Genomic DNA, 17,608 nt, shown 5'->3' with positions numbered 1-17,608 from the left:
TATCCAAGCCTTAAACGGAGGTTTTCAAGGGGCGAAAGGAAGTGGCACTTACAGTTTGATCTTCTGTAGTCTCCAGACTTCTTTTCCTGATTCTGCTCTTGGCCTCTGCTGTCGTCGTCCAATGTTCTGGATTGCACTTAAGGGTGAAAGTTCCCACGTAGTTTTTTTTCGCACGATTCGGTTAACTACGGCACAATCCTACCGACTGCGCCAATTACGTATAACGAACGATAGACAGACTTTTTAAAAACAGGTTTATTCCTTTAATACAACTGTTCAGGTCGAGGTTAGAAGCAGGAATGAATATTACTATATTTATACATTAAAATGAAAGATTGGTTAAACTTATTGGTCAGCAGTTCCCAGGGGTTCAGGTGTGAACCTTGGCGACTTCTAGCGGAAGATGGCTGCGGCGTCAGCGGTTCCCATGAAATATCTGTGCTATCAGCAGATACTACATATGTAACTCGGGAGCTTTTATTTTCAGTTTAGCTTTTGCCGATGTAAAATTCAAACTAAAAGGCATGATAACCTTCAGCATCACTTTTATCCATCATTCATGTGAGAATAGGAAGGGAAATTTCCTTCCCTAGTTTCAATTATAGAGTAAAAACTTATATTTAAGAACTTAACATAATTAAAAAATTAGTGCCCCAATAAATAAGCGAATTTTTAATAATTTGTTATACTGTGGGATTCTACTGTTTGCACTTATCTATTATTACGAAAATGCAAAAATGTATCATATTCGTAATACTATTTCTTTTTAATTTTCGTCACATGCGCTTCAAAAGAAAAAAACAATGAAAGTCGTGTTTAATCTTTTTAATTAAAAACATTCAGTTGCATTTTTAATGGATTCATATTGGGCTTCTGGCGCTGTCTGTATATAGGGGTTGCGTTTACACCATTGAGTATCTTTAACGTTTAGTCTTACGTTATGCATATTCTGTTTTATTCATATTCTAATTGATTTCCACGTGTAACTAGGGGAATTATTTAGTGATTAACTTGATAAATTTGTTGAAAAGAAGTCAATTCACTAAATATTAAATTACTTTCTTTCATTTTCTGTTAACCCAATATGAATTATATTCTTTAAGAAATATATGGTATCAACATTTATTATCGCCACTTTCTAACTTTGAAACCAAACAGGTTTTTGAATTTATTACTGCCTAAATACACGGAATTTGTCAAAACGAAAACACGAAAAGTCAAATTCTTCATTCCATGTGCGTTATCAAAATACGTTAAAAATATGATTATCTGTCCTTTTCAAACAAAAGTTCTAAAACTGTATCGTATTGTTGACGCAATTTCCTCGGTCCTGCCTGCCATGTCCCCGATATGAATTTTTGTTCCTGAATTATTCAGAGGGTTCTAAATAACTGGCGAATTGCCGAACTTTGAAAGGGAAATTAAATTTTAATATCACATTTTGGCCCTCGATACACTTGCTTGTTAGGGGGTATACGTATATCACTGAAACTAGGTTAATTTATAAATCGGCCACTTTTTAAGTGGATGTCATTATTTTGCAGCATGTCAGCATTTTTAACATCACTTTTACTAAAACTTGCTGCCAAACTACTTGCTGCCAAACAAAAACTAAAAGAGCCAATTAACAGCTTCAAAAATATTTACAGAAAACCTCTTTTCGAAATACGTTAAAAACGTATTTTAACTTATTTATTGAATGTCACAATAGATTTTTAAATATAATTAAAAAATTTTTAACTACATTTTAATTTAATGAAAATAAAAAAAATATATCAAGCAAGCACGATAATGTTATTATACTTATTGCACTTTTATCATAAATAATATATTTCGTTGGTATAAAGTTCAAAGTTTCCTGATGGGGCTCGTTGATTATTCACTGTTGTGTTAGGGTCGCGATGTTATATTCTTTGTTTGGGTTGTGTGCTTACGAAATAGGCCGAAAAACTCTTCTGGAATTTTAACGAAGATGGGATTATATCCATCGCCTCCATGACTTGCGGAATTTTTCCTTCCGATCCCACCTATTTGGATTTTGTTACTGTTAGTAGAGCTGAAATAATTTTTCAATTAAAATTTTACACTTCACTACACTTTTTGCGTAAACTGACTAATATGCAGCATTTGAGCTTGGCCTGAACTAATCGTTGTCATTACTATTCACATAGGCGATCTTCTTCTTGAACTCAATACCAAGACGATTAAATTGTTGACGACATTCCACCCCAGTCGACAAGTCCCCAATATGAAGTTATTTGAGCGAATTATTCAAGACCCCCGAAATATCCGCTGAATTGTAAACTCCAAAAGCAAAATTAAATTTTAATTTGAATGTATTCCTGCTTTTAAGTCGTTTTAAATAGGAAACAAACACAAAACAGATTAAAAAGTTTTCTGTAACGAAGTTTTCTCGTTTGGGAAAACAAAGGCAAATGTGCCTCCGGTGCAGGAAGTAAGATACTGAAACGGCAGTGGCGAATTGTTATACGATCAACGAGTTAATAGGATTCCTAAAAGTTTTGTAGTCTTAAGGCATTTTGTTACAATTTCGTTCGATGAAAGGATTTCAGATATTTTCGCTGCGTCTATTCTACTTTTCAATTTACTTAAGCTGAAACATGATAAAATAAAGCTTTTAATTCGCAAGTTACGAGCCTTATTGAAAACGGACGCGTATGTTTTTGTCAATGTTTTTTCCATTTTATACCTAGATGTACGAGTGGTGTACATATCCAAAACTGGAATTCCTTCGAGAATTTCCAAGGCATGTTTAAATAGTTGCTATTTTTCAGTATACGAAAACTGTTAACTTTAACAAGCCGCAAGTAGACAAATTTTTCGGCATTACAGCGTATTTGTGGTTAGTTATTTTAATAAGCACTTCAAAACTTCAAATGTATAACAATGTTGAGAACATGTAGAAGGTTACTATTCTTACAGAGACAAAAAATTGATCGCATCGTCTGGATGGGAAACGCATGGAAACAAGATATGCTTGTTTTTTAAAGCATATTGATTTTTCTGCGGAAGTAAAAGTACATTCGTTGAAGAAACTTTAAGTTGTTGAAACTGAATAGCTGACTCGTACGTTAATAGACTTAGTCATATGAAAAGCAGCACCTGTTAAGTTGAAGAGATTAATGAGACATTTAATTTAAAAAAATCAAGCTTTAGTTGTATTAGTTGAAGGGTTCTGCGCGGATTTAATTTCTCCAAATTTTGAAGGAAGTCTGTGTCAGCTATCAGTTTGAATAACGGCTAATTCGCTGTCGTTAAATAAGTACTTAAAACTGATGTTGTGAAGCAAAGTTGTGCGGTTCTGTTATAAATGTTTTAGTTTTGTGGTGGAACTCTTGGAATAACCGGACGCATTGAAATTGAAATTTGAAATTGAAATTCGGTCATAAATACATAAAAGTTATTGGTTTGGGAACTCAATTGAAACATTAATTTGAACTTTTTTGAATTCTAGTCCCACTGGTTCGATACACGAATTTATATGCCAAGTATGTAAAAAATAATTTTCTTTCTTATTGCCCTTTAATTTCATACGTGACCTTTTTATTAGAGATTAAAGCAACAAACATTAATTTCATTGAAATTAGGAATGTAACTAACGCATATAGAAGCATGCAAAGAAAAGATAGTGTGGAGACAGATTTAATATTCTTTAAAATAACCAACCAAATATCCATGATGTAGTGACCATAATGTGTTGTAAGTTCATTTCTAGTATGGTTTTTAGTCGTGGGCGATTGCAAAGTTTTGTTTGCATGTTTTAGAATTGAATCGTCAGTCTTTCGTCGTCTTATACATATTTTATATTAAGCTTTTTCGATCTTTGAGTATTATTGGAAACAGAATATGAGCATTTTTACAAAAAAAAAACAGAAAAAACTGTGAAATATTCTGACAGATTCTTTAAAAATAAACCACACATTTTAAATAAACAGTTTTAGACCCTGATTCTTAATTGATCTTAAAAAAATCAGCTATACATTTTCTTATTTTAAACTTTCTATGGTTTGTCCGATAGTCATGAAATTTGGGCATTCGTTTTGAGCTTCTCATTCGGTCAAAAGGGCAATTTTTACCTTCCTAACTTAAACTTAATCCATCGCTCTACCTATTTTTAAAAAAAGTGTTGCTATTCTGCAATTCCTAATGTAAGTGCAAATAATCCCACTGTCAAAGAGAGCTTTATTAACATGGTAAATTACGTTTTGTAGGTTTGTATTTAATCTACTTATAAATCTTGCTCATGCTTTTCTCTTTGGTTTTCAAGAGCAAACTAATAGCTCTCACTTGATCTTTATCGCTACACCTTCTAAATTTCGAGTATTATCAAGTCATTAGCTGGCTTTGCATCTATCCGCCTTCCCTGAATTGAAAATTTCCGTTGGAATCAATTCGTTTTATTTGCAAAATTGTATGCATTCAAACTGCATTTTCCCACAGAATAATCCTCAGGATAGCACAATTAATATTTTTAATCAAATTCGAACTTGCGTTGATTAAAGCTCGTTCAGTCAAGTGACTGTGTATCATTTCCAAGAGCAACAGTCGTGTTTAATGAAATTCGCAATTTGCGACATTCCTGCGAATTGATTTTTCCGAAGTTTTAATTAAATGTCTAGACTTTGATCAGCTAGTCTGCTTTTACGACATTGCAAGGAAAATGACAAATATTTAATTGCATTGCCAATATATTTTGTCATTAAGTTGATGTATTTTATCACACATGACTCGCAATCGTTAAACAAATATTTTATTCGATAACGCAACAAAAAATAAATATAAATATGGCAGTATTTCAAATGCTGAAACTCATAGATTTACACCTAACATTTTTTCAACATCGATGTATTAATTACTCAATTATTTTACACAACCCTACAAGTAAAACGAATGTAAAGAGAAGAAATAGCAACATTAATTTGAAAATTGTTTTGCTCTGGTAGAAAAAAAATGCCGAATGTCTTTCTCTGAAATCGTCTGAAACTGGAATAGTTTTGCCATAGGCTATTCTGAAGTCCGCGATTCTGATAATTTTGAAATTGCTGCAATAATCTGTTCGTCTGATTGATGTTTTGCTGAATAGTTGAACAAGAGCAACCCAATCATGATCATAATTTATCAGCATATGATAGCCGTTGTTTTTGAAACGGCAAAACGCTTTTCTCAACTATTTGAGGTCCACCAACCTTAATGGAGATCAATTTGAAGTGTCTGCACAACTTTCAACTAATGAGGTAAACTTAACATTTTTCATAATTAATGTTTCCTCTTTCATTAAACCGTATTGCTCATTTGCAGGGTAAAATATTTATTTCTCAATGTTAGCAAAATTATCTATTTATTCATTATTCCCTTTCAGGATATGTTTTTCATAGAAAAGTATTTTAATTTGGACAGCTTTACAATTAAAGGACGCATCCAGAAAGAAACTTATAGCTTCCATGCATCTTGATAATTTTCAGTCCATTTTGCAAACCCTCTCATTTACAAAGACAATTGAGCAGCTGCTCGGTCCGCTCTTCACTATCAGAAGCACGTATGCTTTCAATTATAGTGCTCCAAAGAGATTCGATAAATTTTTGCCATAACCGTCTACCTGTTTACAGAATGATAAGTGCACATGATATGATGTTATAGATTAGATTTTGTAAAGCGCGCATGTCATTTTATATACGGCGTTCCGTCAGCTTTCAGGCAGCGTTTCAGCATTAAGCTTGGAGCTTTCGCTATTTTCACTCTGCTTCCACTGCGCTTCAGTATATTCCTCAGCGATCGGTCCCTACAGAGCTTTCGTGTTCCGTTTTGGTGTTTGTAGATCGTTAGTTTTCACGGTTCTCGCTGCTTAGTTTTCACGGAGTTTTTTTCGGTATACCCAAAAAAATCAAGTTTTTGATGACTGGTTCAGTGTTGTGATATGATTTGTGCAAATTTATATGTGTGGAGGGAATGGTAATTAATATTCATTGAATTAAATTTCGGCCAAATTTGTAAATTATGAAATTAAATTGTACATGGAATTCGCGAAATTGTTAGCAATTGACATTTAGTTAAAACTCTGAAGATCAATACAATTGACAAAAAACAATGTGTGTCGGACTCCAATAAATTATAAAAAACATAATTTTTTTTATCATTGGTCAATTTTGATTATAGCATTTCGAATTTACTACACATTTTGACAAACCAGATCAGTGAAAAAATAGAACAGAATATACACATGATTTTTGAAGAGAAATCTGAAAAATTATTTATAAGGAAATTTAGAGATTCCTTACTGCCCATTCATAATATCTATTTAAATCCAAAATGCATGCAAATAATTTCGGTCAAATTAGGTAATACTATCTCTATACGTAATTTTTAAATTATGAAGCGTACAGAAATCATCAAGCCCACAATCAAAGAAGTGACAATCATACCCTGATAAATTAAGAAGTTATGTTAATTTAGTTTAAATGCGGTTTTATTTGCAAGCTTTTGAGGGCAAAATCATGATTCCAGTTTTATATGGAGCGATAACCATATAGGGTGATCAGCGTACAAACAAACCATTTTTTGAATGGATGTAGTGAAATATTCTAAATGGTTTAAGGTATAGGTGATAAATTATCCACTAACTGAAATTCAATTTTATTTCAAATAGTTTGAGCCTCTCAAATAATTTGCCTAAATGGAGGAATGGTTTCATAGCATCAAAACATTCTAAATCAATAGATTCAGAATGTTTCAATGGGCCGAAAAATTAACAAAAGTTTTAGAAAATCGACATTTATAAGATTTCCAATATTGATGATGACTGAATCAAAAAACTGATTTTTTTGTAAATTTAACTCATAAAATTTTTGGCGTATATTTTCGAAAGTTTTTTTTTGCAAATCCGAATTCATTGACGCTCAACTCTTAAGCTGGCAGAAATTTTCAAAGACAAAGAAAAAATAGTTAAGCAGTTACTAGAATTATTGCGTTACAATTTTGTTTGCAGTGGCATGATTTGCTGCATTACTATACTTAATTGGCCTATATTTACAAAAGTTACTATTTGTTTCAAAAATTTAATTTTAAATGCTTGACTACTGCTCTATTTTAACGCATCAATTGTGCACGTTGGTTTCTTAGTTGTTGTATAACAGTGGCAAAAATTGCATACGTACGAGCAGAACAGTGCACGTTAAAAAGGATCAAAATATTAATGATTGATAAAAGGGCACAATTGAAGAAATGCTAACCAAATCTTAATTTTTCTAAATATCGTTGATTTACTTATATTTTAACCCGATCGCTCTTTCCAAAACTTCGCTTGGAATTCGCCAATATACTTTGTCACGCTCATGTTCTCTTAGTGGTTGCAGATGGAAGTTTGCACCGTCTACATAATCTGGTTCCTTTATAAATTATCACGCGCTTCTACTTAGCAAACAAGCAAATGCTGGGTTGCTCTTACCTCAAAATAGATAATCGAATTTTCAACTCAGAAATAGGAGCTGTCCCATTAGAAGCACCTATATTTATGTCGACAGCTTAAACTAGTCATATCTTATCGAAACAACCATCTAGCATAATAGCATGCCCAAACTTACCATGTTCACTATTATAATATTAAGCCGAAATTTCGGTTCGGTCGAAAGGTTGATTGATGTGCGTAGATTAACTAACTGTTTTGAGTAACGGTTGAGCAGGGTGAAATAATGAAACTTTCAATAACTAGCAATTTGTTCTCTTATCATTTGGTGAAAAGGGAATTATGCATTAGCGGAATAAGTAGGATTTTTATAATAATTAATTAGTGATTGGTGATCCAATATGAGACGATTGATTTTCCCTTTAAAAATAAGTAATATTCACGTAGAAACATATATTTCTAGATAAATTAATCTTTTGACTATTTCCTATCTACCTTGTGCGTCTTTTAAAAGCAGTAACCAAATCTAAGGCTATCTGATTCCCTGAATAAAAAACATTCTTCTTCAGTCTTGTCTATTGTTATCGATATTTTTATACATTTTCCAGTTGTTCTCTTGGCAATTATTCCTATTCCAAATGGAGATAATGCTGGTTTATTGGAAATTCTTGAGGTATATTGCGAGGACTGTAAGCGCGTAATCACATTCTCCGACCGAGTTAGGTTTCAACACAATTATTCATCCCAATTCCAGAAATATTCTCAAATTACAACTAAATTAGGGACAAAATTGAATAGACCGAGCAAAGACTCCGAGTTCAATTTATAAAACCGTGGAAGTGGGAAGTGTTTTTAACCAGTCAGCAAAAACACGATCATAGAAACTAATTACCTAAGGACGAAAGTATTAAGTATATATCACAGTTGTGACTGGTTAAAATAAAAATTAATGTTTAGTTAAACGTTCTATTTTGAGACAATTACCTTTCAAATTTCTAATCTATCTATCTATTCACTAATAAATTATGTATATTTTGTAAAAAAAATATGAAAAAAGTGGGTAAAACGACAGAGTAACCAGAACTGAACCGAAATATTTCAATTGAGTGAAAAATGCAAACTGAGCAGAGGCCAAAGTTCAGCAGTATTCACTAGAGTTGAGTGCAACAGTGTGGTGGTTTGATCCTGCAAACCTGAAACGCTAAATCTGGTTTTTGCACCAAGTTTTCCCATTTATCGCATCAGAAAATATTATTTGAATGGCAACGTTGTTCTTTTCCACATATTGTCGAGAAAACGTTATTTTCAGTGTATATTTGATAATTATAATAAAATATATTCAAATGTGGGACTTTTCGTTTTACCTTTAACACTCGATTTTATTCAGAAATTTTATTTACAACTGATTTATTTGAAAATAAATCCCAAAAACATGCATAAAATCATAATTCAGACTGAACTAAATATTTAATTAATTAAATTATATTTCATTGTGTGTAGAATGTGTCTGCTGGAGTCTCATGCTGGATTTTAATACAGTTGCTTTGAGACAATTTTAAAATTAAATGAAACTTGTATAAACTCACCTGCAAATGCTGCTTATTAGCAGCCTTTGGGTCGTTGAATGCATCTTGCAATTTTCGCTCAACCTGAAAATGTAATTAAAGAGAATTCGAGTTTAAACATTTAAATAACTATTTCCATCCTTCTCTATGAGCTGATGCAAAACGGGCAAAGATTCTAGACGTAATTTAAAATTAATTTTAAAATTAATAAAGCTAATATACACTTGAATACTTTGAAGCTGTTTAATAAACTTCAGGTGCAAAGTAAGCAAGTGAACTCACTGAAGAAATTTAATTAAGTAAAAAGTAAAACTCGGTTTTGGTTTTGCCTTACAAGCATCAACGTTAGCATCCTGTGGTCTTTTTTTAAACAAAAGTCGAAAGGAATTTGATGCAGTGGAAAGCAAAGTTTGCGATAATGCGTGAACTCATTTTTCATCAAGTGAAGTGAAACTAGAGTTTCACTTCACGGTTCGTTTAGAAACCAGGGGATCACAATTTAATAAATTAGCCAGAAAAAAATTGGCCCACTGACACTGGAGGTGTAGCGAACCATCAACACAAACAGGCGACGGTGCCGAAGAATGTGGGTCGGTTTAATCAATATTTAGCAGAATCAGTGGTGTAGAAATGAAACGGCATGGGTTTCCATTGCATTGCAGGCAAAGCGCTCAAGACTTATCGACTTTAAAATGAAACAGCTGGAGCAAATATATCTCGCTATTCTCGAGAATCAGGGTGTCCTAAACCACGTCGTAATATCTCAAAAGGCACTCAATATTAACTTTGCTCTAACTCCGCTCAAAGCTTTAGCTCGACGCAAATAGACCCATAGTATGATATTGCCTTTCAGATATATGTATATTGAAATATTGATAGATATTTAGGTATAAAGGCATTGGCTTAAATGTGTAATTTCACATCCGGGCAACTTCTTTCGGTTTTGAATAATTCATATATAATTCTGATGGACTTGAAAGTTGACTGATTATTGCTTGTACTCCTGATTGTATAACGAAAATTAACAAATGCTTATTTTTATTGACTTTTTGAATTATCTCACCGTACGATTATCAGGAATATTTGCTTGCCTTAAAATCCTTAATTACAAAACCAAATTATTTGTTATAGCTCTTTGTGTGAAATTACACTAGCGTTAGTTATATCGAAAGCTGGGTATTCCGCTGATCTAAACTACATTTCCGCTATTAGAGCCAGAAAACAGATTACTGTCACGTGTTTGAATGCGATCACTCCGATTACGATAGCTTTCGATATTTGAATGCCACATCGAATTGAAATTACGTGAAAATTACCATTCATGTGAATCACTCTTTCAAATTGTTCTATCAACAGCGTAACTGTATTTTGTACTGTTGGTTAATGTTAACAAAGTTTACTTTTAGTGAATTAACTCTCGTTTTTTAAAAGCTTAGAGATTAATAATTTCTTGTTTACTATGTGTGTTTCTTTGATTGTTTTAGTTGATTATCGGTCTCTTATTTGTCAACGTTTTGGAATCGAGCAAGTAAAAATTAGATGTTATTTTTGCTGTCTTTTACCTTTTTGATAGTGAAGTTTATTCAATATATAAAACCCACATTATCATCATTTACTTGTTTTATTTAAGCAGCCATTTAAAAAAAGAATTAGATTTTCGCGTTCGCTGCTTGAAACTGGTGAGTTCTTCAGACTGTTGGGCAGTTATGAAAATGTGTATGCATCTTCAGAAGTGTTTGGCTTGAAAGCTTTCTCTGGCCTCTTGCCTTTTGAGCAAAAACAGCATTTCGACAAATTAGTTCACTAGTTTCAACCCAAATAAAACACTTAATCTCAAGCTTATACCATGTTTTTACTAAAGTCATTTTACAAATAGTTGATCTAAGTTGTCGTACTGAAATGTTTCCTAATGCCCATTTCTTCCAATTTTACAGAAACACTTTTTATTGTGAAGGTGTTTTTGTACAAGTCAAGGCATGGAACATTTTTTTTCTGTTGACCCAGTAGTAGAAGAATTATTTTCACTAATTAACGGAAATTCGCTAATTTAAATCGAAGTGTATGTAGATATGCGAGCAAAATTTTGCTATAAAAGAGCTTGATATGAAATTAATTTTTAAACAGAAACTTTAAACTCTACGAAAAACAACCTTACTAGTTTTAAATCTAAAATAAGCCAATATAATGAACTAACAGACAGAACTAACAGATTTCTGGCTGCTAACAATAATTTGAAAGTAATCGATAATGTTTCCAAATATTACAGCAATCTTTTGCAACATAAATTAATGAAAAATAGCTTGCTTCAAGCAGAAACTAAACTATAGGAAATGTGAAAACATCAGAACTTTACGTGGATTGATTAAATAGAACAAACCAGGCTTTACTTAAAGAATTATGTCCATATTGCCCATCAAAATTTTCGAAAATCCAAAAATGTGCAATATTTTCAAATTCAATTTAATTATTTCCAAATTTGTTGTATTCAAATAGTTAGTTTATAAGTTAGTTGATAATACAAGTAAATCGTCCGTGAAAGCGAACTCTAAACAGTGCAAAATAACAGTGTAAGTTTATTAATTTATTGTTTAAAAAGAAATATGAAATACATCTATAATTTTTTTTAAACATATTTTTCAATATTTTGCTCTTCGCCAGAATCACTTTTTTTTATTGCAAATTTGTTCAAGACATATTACTTTCAAACCCCATATTACGTCAGCCAACACAACATACTCTCAATAGTTCAATGTAAAACTCGCTGGTATGGAAACTAGACGTTTTCTACTGATTTTTAATATGATTTTTTTTGTGATCTTCTTGCGATGTTTCTTCTTGTGAAGCAGCCTGGTTTAGCCCCTTTTTTTGGAGACAAAAATATGTTTTTCTCGTTACAATTTCGCCCCACATTAAAACTCGCTCAGAAGATTTACTATAAGTGAATAATCTTGAAATATCGCGTTTGATAATCTCATTTGGTTAATAAGCTTTGATAATTAGGGTTTATAGCAAAACAGTTGTAAACAGCTGGAAAGTAAGCTACACGGTTCAAAACCGCAATCATAAAGGTAAATGTTGAATTCTTGATTGATGTATCAAAATCCCTAATCTCATTATTGTATTATCATCATTGGATCACAAGCAATTACATTTTCTTTCACAATACATAAGTAAATTCCAAATTCCTAAGGAACATTTCTAATTCTCCAAATCGATCGTCTCCGAAATGGTGATTTTAGCAAAAAGAGCATGCATTTCGCCTTGTCTTAAAGCATGTTAGAAGTTACTCTAACGCGATCAGATGGTGCACTTTAAATTTGATTTTCATAAAAGCTTAAACGCTCTAACAAGCTGCTTAAAAGTTACATTCCTCTCAACATCTGCAGACACGTTGGAAGCCGTGTCATGTAATTTTAAAACGAAAATTAATCTCTTAAGTGATATAAATCGAATTTGAGTACTAACGTTCAAACTCCGCCGCTGCAAGTTGCGAAACTGTGAAGGAAGCACAGCTCCTCAACCAGAGACTACTTATTTAACAGCTTAATGCGATACTTTCAGATTCGTTAGGGTACGTGGAACACATCCAACACTTCAGCGAGGCGAGTGATGTACATTTTTATCTCTGTAGAGAAAATTGGATGATACACATTCGTATTCCTGCAAAGATACGAGGTGTTTTATTGACACAATAAACCGAGCTATAAGTACGTGAATTTCGTTTGCGGTAATGGCATTGACGCATTTATCAAGTTAAATGCAAGATGTTCCAAATGGAAAAATTGTAAAAATACGAATGTGGTCTTGGATAAAATATTTCGTAACATTTCGCAATCGTGTCGGTGCCATTTCGGTTATTTATGTTCCAGCCGGTATTCGATTGGCCAATTATCGCAGCAATTTATTATACAGTTGTTGTAGGTTTCAGTATTTTCATATTCAGTTGGCGAACTAATCGTGCAAGACCTGAACAAATACTCTTTAAAATTTGCTTTCGAATACATCTTAACCAAATGAAAGTCTTCCTGACGTTTCGCAAGAGCACCAGTGGCTTGCATCTTCAGAACGCGGCTTGATCGAGGCAGCAGCCACCTCTGAAGATGTCAGTCACTTGTGCTTGCGAAGCACTAGGACGACAAGTATATAAGCTGAATTGGTGTCCACCTGCAAAACTCAAGTCTTCATTAATCAATTAATCGATCAATCAATTACGCCTCTTGCTAAACTTGTACCAAAAAGTATTAATAAATTTCCAATCAAATGTCCCAAATTCGATATCGCTTTCAATCATTTTACAACCTGAAGCAGTTTCTCTTTATCTAGTAACAAGCAAGAGTTCTTTTTGAATGCGCGTCCGTTTAACAACTTCCTCGCTTGTTATTTTTTCCTGTATAATTTGAAATTTCCTTCTGTGGATTAATTTGTTTTGTATAATTCAAGGCATGCTTTTGTACGTATTTTTGTTTGAATCTTATAATTTTCCATATACATGTATTATATCACTTTTCATGTGAAGGAGTCCACAGTAAGGGTGTTTAGTGCGGTTGCAATTGATTTTAGATAATTGGCATGAAAATGTTTTGATGTGTTCAAAGCTCAAAAAATATTGAAAAAATACGCCGGTACATGACGATGCTGTAGCGAGATGCATTTGATTTTTATCGTGCCAAACAATAATTGATGTTATCCATGATATTATTCACTACTGATTTTTCATACAAAGTGCACTTGAAGTGCCCTTTGCCCTTCGACCCCTCATCTCGTCTATATCATCGACTATTTTTTTCAGACAAGCTGAGAACGACATACTTTCCTAGCATTGTTCATTATTATATCCAAACAGAGCATTAATTGCTAACGCTCTGAAATCAACTTCTCCACTACAGTTGCACGGTGGTTATTATCAAATACATTTGTTACGCTTTATCACATAATTTGAACAACTTCAATTCAAATCACATATTCAATTAACGAAAATTCACAAAGATTTAGGTGTTCAAACGCACTTACGAGATAGATTATTCGAAGCAACTTATCTCTGAAGAGCCTTAGATAGGAAGGCAATATATTCCCTCATTTGTTTTACAAATGGCATTACTTCTCCCTTTGTACCTAATAGACCCTAATAAATTAATCATAACCTCGTTATACTCTGCCGAAATGCTTTGCTGTTAACCGTTCGCCTGGAGTGAGGATTTCAAAGATATTTGTGGATTTAATATTTTTCATTGAGCAAGCAAAGGGAATTCGCCGGTTACGCAATTATTAATTAGTTATTTTTATTAACTAAATGCGTGCTGGAAACAGATTTTCTTTTATTATTTACTTAACTGTTCTGCTTGCTTACCTGACTTAAAACTGAAGCTAGTTTGTATTTTTAATAAATTGTATAAACTCGGACATTTCAAAAATACTTTTTAAATCCTTAGCGCTTTCAGCACAGTAATTCATTTGTGTCTTGTTTATTTTCAGAATATTTTATATGAATATAGCCGTTGATTTTTTTTATTAATTGTGTTCCAATTTCGATACAAACTCCATATATTTCTACAATTCAACTAGAATATATTGGGACTTTCATGGCATAGGGTTTAAATTGGTGAGATTTGAATCAATGAAAGAATCAAGTGTATTTATTGAATAGTGACCTCAAAACCCGAAAATTTCACCGATTTCAATCTCTACAAGTTGATTACGAGCTCTTGTAACAATCAGTGCGATGACCTACTTGGCCAATACCTAACAATTTTTTCACGCTTTTTGACGGAAACCTTTTGTTTGCCGAATACGTTACAAATTGATTTTAAGCTTTCAAGAAACGAGGGTACAAAATGGGCCTTTTATCGAAGAGCGTAAATTTAAAGACGGTACGAAAAAGCAAAAGATAAAAGCCTAAACCTTCAAGTTGCTTGCAGCCCTTCATTCTCAGAAGTTAATTAAGCTGTTTAAATTATCTGTCTTCGTTAAGGGGCTTTTGTTACGAAATTTTAATTGTACCGAAAGCGAAAGGTAAAATTAAAACTTTATGGTTTCAGGTAAAAGCGATATTCGTTACTTTTCGTTTTTTGGTCTATTGATTTTGATGAAACTCCCATTTTCATTCTGGTTCTGTAAAACTTTGAAAGACGACGGCGAAATAAATGTCAATATTTTTTTTAGGTGGGTTTGTAGAAGTGATAAGTTTTGTATTTCAAACATGCTTATATAATTTATCTGCAAAACATTTATAAAATTATAAATCACTTGTCCGTAAAAACTGTTTGAATTTCGGCAAATACGCAGTTCTGTATGAGTGAATTTTGCAAAAAAGGTTTGGTATTTTCTCTTTAACTCCTACAGTTTAAGAGATAGTTTGCTCAAATTTTTAACGTAAGCTAATGTTAGACCCTTTGCCCGTAGGTAAGGCTGGTTGTGAAAATCTACGCCGTGTTCTTTTTTCTACCGGCATAACCCATTTTACCCCCCCCCCGCACTTTTTTGTGGTGCTCCACTGACTTGGACTGAACACATTTTTGCATTTGTTGTTTGATTTAAGAATTTGCTGATCTTTTGCAGTTTTTTCATATCTCACTTCCTTTTCGAGTTATTTGCACAAATATAAGTCCATCTAGGGTTTCTGGGTGATTTTCTATGAATTTTTTAAATAATTTTTTTGGTGTCCTTTTGTTCACATTTTTCTGTGAAAGCTTCAAGGGCAAGGTTAAAATAGAGATGGCTGACGAGATAACTTTAAAATTTATTATTTTGTTACTTTAATTTAATTTACAATAATTGAGGTTTATCGGCTGTAAGCTAATCCAAATAGAAATAATACGAATATTTCAATTTATTATGAAATTAATTTCTTTCACAAAAAAATGTGAACAGAAGGACGCAAAAAATTATTAGAAAATTCATGGAAAATCACCCAGGAACCCTATATGGACTTAAATTAGTGTAAATAACTTAAAAACGAAGAAAGATCCGAGAAAACTGAAAGAGATCAGAAAATTCTTAAATTAAACAGCAAATTCAAAAATTCGTTCGGTCGAAGCCTGAGGCGCATCACAAAAAAGTTAAGGGAGAGGGGGTAAAAGGGGGTAAGCCTCTAGGAAAAAGAACACCCTGTAGATTTTCACAACCAGTCGCCTTACCTACGGGTAAAGGGTCTAACATAAGCCTACGTTAAAAATTTGATCAAAATATCTCATAAACTGTAGGAGTTAAAGAGAAAATACCAAATTTTTTTTGAAACTTTAACACCCTGTATCTCGTTAACCATGGGCCTGAGAAAAAAAAACTTAAATGTAAACTCGACTTGTTTTGAGGTCCTCTACTCGCCCCCTGGTCTGTGTCGATAAGGTCGTGAATCACTCTGTATACTCTTTTCTATTATGCACAGCACAGCTTTAAACTTTTATGTTAACTTTTTGAAATTTTTATTTGTAATATTGTTAAAGGCATGCTAATAAATGCTGATAAATAATTGCATAATAATTAGTGCGCTTTTAACCAGTTTTCCAGGCTTTTTAAAACAGCACTTAAATATCAGTTTTTATTACTGTTTCTAAAACAAACTATCCAATTAGCGCGTTTTACCCACTTTTTCCAAAAACGCTATAAAGTGAAAAAAGTTTAATCTTACTGGTTTCAGCAAACACTCGCTTCGGGTAATTCCGCAAACTGAAAGTTTAGTTTTATAAAAGGAAACTTTATGCATAATTATTTGCCTTCTGTAAACACTGCGGTCTGGCCAAAGCACTAAACAAACTGCAATAATGAGAAGCAAACTTTTATTTCATTTATATCCCTTTACTTCGTGCGAATATATTCAAGAAATCTATTTGACAATTAAGGGAGTGGCTGAAAGGGCCGTATAAACTTTCTCAACATTTTCTTCTAGATGAAATGGAGTAATTAGCACAACTTATTTTAGTGCCCGAAAGGGTTCTTTAGGGCATTATTATAACTTTGAGCTGGCAATCCATGTTGTTTCCAATTAATTCAAATTAGGGCATTATTACAGCTTCTAGCAACTGGCATGGTTTTACTATTAGTATTCGAAATTAGAAGAAAAATAGACCAATAAGACTTTAATTAACGTGAGTATTAAAAATTCAACCTCACTACGCATTGTTTTGTTATCACAACTTAAACTAGGTTGAGATACCAGACCAGAGATACCAGAAATACACTTTGCCGCTTCTCTGTAATTCAAGAATAACATGTTTGGAAAAATGAGTCATTCATTCACCAAACAATTAAGTGAGAATAATTCCATTATCAAAAAATCTCATTGCAGATTAAGGTAATTGCTATCGTGCTTAAGGGAACTGCTATTGTGATTAATAAAGCTCAAAACATGTTCTTCCCGCGTCTCTTCTTAAATTAGTTCATGGAAACATTTCCTGATGAAAATGAATGAAAGCACATTATTCATCATCTATAGTTTTCACTATACATTTTTTGAATCTTTATCACTTATATAAACCTCGTAAGAAGGAGTAGCAGTCTAATTGTTAACCACTTTAGTATGTTAATCATTATGTCGAGGTATTTGGACAGGGCATGATTGCATGCCTTTTCAATGTCGAAAAATATTTCCTCGCAAAATTCCTTATTTATACGGAATTTGCTGATTTGA

General features: G+C 32.7%; 1 protein-coding gene and 1 long non-coding RNA gene across 9 annotated transcripts in view; one reads left to right on the top strand and one right to left on the bottom strand.

Moving 5' to 3' along the window:
- Positions 1–17,608, top strand: part of LOC109546936 (uncharacterized protein CG43867) — a 178,826-nt gene that overhangs the window by 92,101 nt on the left and 69,117 nt on the right. The window contains exon 1 of one of the 8 annotated variants that reach the window (XM_048670490.1): positions 5,714–5,970. The exons of the other annotated variants lie outside the window; for them this stretch is intronic. The gene's annotated coding sequence lies outside the window, so the exon portion shown is untranslated. Of the gene's footprint in view, positions 1–5,713; positions 5,971–17,608 lie in introns of those variants that run through there. 8 annotated transcript variants of the gene reach the window in all.
- The window catches only part of LOC125505830, a 48,177-nt gene continuing 32,328 nt past the window's right edge, over positions 1,760–17,608 (bottom strand). The window contains exons 2-3 of the long non-coding RNA XR_007282456.1: positions 9,007–9,069; positions 1,760–2,056 (exon numbers count right to left, since the gene is read on the bottom strand). This is a non-coding gene — a long non-coding RNA (uncharacterized LOC125505830). The remainder of the gene's footprint in view (positions 2,057–9,006; positions 9,070–17,608) is intronic.

This window comes from Dendroctonus ponderosae, unplaced genomic scaffold (genome assembly GCF_020466585.1).
Source record: "Dendroctonus ponderosae isolate FM_Combo_2020 unplaced genomic scaffold, Dpon_F_20191213v2 Dpon_F_20191213_1, whole genome shotgun sequence".
Lineage (NCBI taxonomy): Eukaryota > Metazoa > Arthropoda > Insecta > Coleoptera > Curculionidae > Dendroctonus > Dendroctonus ponderosae.
This window is presented reverse-complemented; position numbering and strand designations above follow the sequence as displayed.